Below are 3,107 nucleotides of genomic sequence, written 5' to 3' on the forward strand. Positions count from 1 at the left end.
GTAGTGGGGGAGGGAGAGGGTGTAGAGGGGGAGGTTGGGGAGAGGGAGGGAGAGGAGGGGGAGGCGGTGGAGGGAGGAGTAGAAGTTTGGAGTTGAGGATTTGGGGGGAGGCTCCTAAAAATTTTGATTTTGGGGGGAAGAAGAGCGGCTAGGGTTTTGACGGGGTAAATTTTTTTAAAAAAATGGGCACGTATTCTAGACGGAAATTTCCGTCTAAAATACCTGGTTATTTAAAAAAATAAAAAATAAAGGAATCGTCTAGGATACTATTCTAGACGGAATTTTTCGTCTAGAATGTTTTATTCTAGACGGAATATTCTAGACGGAAAATTTCTGTCTAGTTTAATACATTCTAGATGGAAAAAAAATCCGTCTAGAATATTCCGTCTAGAATACGTGATTTTCTACTAGTGTTTGTGGATTCAGAGAACACCCATCGGTGGAATCCGAGGTTATCACTTCTGCGCTACGTCATGATTCTATCAGAACAAGCCGCATTGGAGAATATAATTCAAGTCTTTCATGAACAAAATAGTTGAAACAGCTTAGGAATTTCACTGACCCCTTAGTTGTCAGAACTCCTAGCTCGCACGTGGGGAATTCTAAGATGTGTATTATATCCAAACAGGGTGTTAGTTGTCCACTCTCTACTCGTCGAAAGTAAACTGGCAAAACAATTCTTAGATAATATTGTCCCTTTTCAAGTTCAAACTCTTTTTTCTTTTATAACTTCATGAAATTCAGTGGATAAGAAGTTAGGTTTCTTTATCTCCAGATCCAGTCCAACGTAGTACACATTAATTAGTCCAAATTAATACAACTTATCGAGATTAATTTTAATTAAAATAGGTGGATGACTCAGAATAAACCCAAGCATATTCCTGTTGTGAACTTTCTTGGGAAATAACACTTGATCTGTGCTTGAGTTGGCATATCCTTAGACATATGCCACGTTAGCATTAAAGAAAAGAATTATACTAAACATTTTTTACCACAATTATCGGACATAAATATGATACAAGATCTGATATATGCGCAATGATAACATAATATAAGTCCATCTTTAATATTTCTGAACATTGACCTTGAACTGAAATTGAACATCAAGGAGGGATAAGGTATTTTTCTTTCAAATAATATTTTCAAGTACAATAATTGGTCTTCTTGGCACATGCTCCATCAAATAAAAAAATATCCACATCATGTTCTTTATTTATTTCTTTTATATATATATATATGCATTATGTATAAATGTGTATCATCTGGGAGGATAAAATTTTAGACAGATGATAACTAACTCCATCTAAAAGTTTAATCTATCAGTTCCTCAAATCCACTAGTCATTCCAAATTAATGTTTGAAGTTAGTAACTTTTTGATTTGGGAGAAATATTCCATTCAGCTTATCTTTTTTTCATGGGTTTCCATAGTACTTCTAGTCACGCTCGTCTGTTTATGTTACCTCAAATCCATGCATTCTTCTAATTAATTAAGCCGCCGCTCGATCCCATGTCTGAGTTTTTAGACCCGTTCAAATTTGTTTCCTTAAAACTTTTTGAGAGGGAGGTAATAGCAACTTCGGTGATCTGACGAAAAAAACTAATTTCAAGACAGTACTGAAGATTTAAAGAACCAATATATTTGATAAAACCAAATTGTTAACACATCTCCTCACACGAGTCTTTATTTATATAGGTATGGATGTTTTTTAAAGGAGTTTTTTATAGATGTTCAAAGGCCAGGAATCTTGAACTCTGCTTGAAAAGACAGATGTTGGATATTTTGTTGGAGAAAAGGCAATTTTGCCTTCATGAATAGTCTTACGTGGAATAGTATTATGAATACAATTAAAACGTGCGTAACAGCTATACATTATGGGGAACGTTACGAACGTTACCGTATTAATTGTAGGAATTATAATGGCTTTTTCAACCCTATATATACCCCCCTTATTCACTTTCGGAAAAGATATAGAAACAATTCTCTCTTCTTCCTCTTCTCTCCTCTGCATATTATTTTCATTCATATGTTGTTGTTATTTTGGGCAACCGTTCTTCGTCTGAGCTGAAGCTGTGTTATCTCGTCCGAGTACAGAGGTCGGCCGCTTCCGGTGGTTTTTACCGCTAGGGGAGAGAGGATCATCTGCGTCAGGACGATAGGCAGGTCCTCAATCTTCAAGGGCAGTGTTTACACGACTGCTTCCTATCAGACCAGACTTTCTTATTATTTTATTTCGAATTTATTTTACATGCTATAATTTTATTTGATAAATTTCCAACATAAATGTGGGACCAAAAGTTATGGTTTGTCTTCCGATAAGATGGGGACTCAATGCAACAAATTAGAGAGGAGGAAGTGCAATGCAGTTAATTTGTTGAGGGGGTAAAAAGAAAACGGGAAACTAGAATAATTAAACCCTAGCCATCTTACTGTATTACAAACATCTGAGTACATAATTACTTCGTTCCTTGTATAAACGATGAAAGTGACAGAAGGTTACCCATTCCTAAATGAATGTTATCTTTCTTTAATTTTATATGCATAATATTAGATGCACTTGTGCTTATAGGTTAAGCCTGATCTCTCCCATGACGATGGGATTATTATATGCTGAAGCCACGCACAGACACATCACCTAATTATATGCGTGCGGTGTGCACCCACAAATATTCTTTTTTTATTATATTAGTTTAGTTTAACTAAAGAAGTTCGGCACATGTAGCCATAGAACACGATCAGTCCGTGGATTTGGGTGGTGGACGATGGAGGGCGTGGCTTGGGAAGTTAACGAGGATTGATTTATGAAATTTCTAATCGAGTATATTTTAATCGAAAATAAATAAACAATTGAGGGCCCAAGTAAGAAGTGCCAATGACCTGTTTTCTTGTTATTTTATTGTACCGGTTATCGTGATGGCGGTTCTTCTGTCCACCCAAAATTTTCATAATCACGTGCTAATGGTGTATTTTTATGATGAGGTGTTGTCTGTAAAATTAGTTTATATCTCATAATACCCCTTTGTGTAAATGATTTTTGGAGGCAAGAATCTTCAAAGATAATAACTCTCGTGAGTGTATGTATTTTTCTTCAAAGATAATAACTCTTGT

Source organism: Asparagus officinalis, chromosome 7, assembly GCF_001876935.1.
Source record: "Asparagus officinalis chromosome 7, Aspof.V1, whole genome shotgun sequence".
Lineage (NCBI taxonomy): Eukaryota > Viridiplantae > Streptophyta > Magnoliopsida > Asparagales > Asparagaceae > Asparagus > Asparagus officinalis.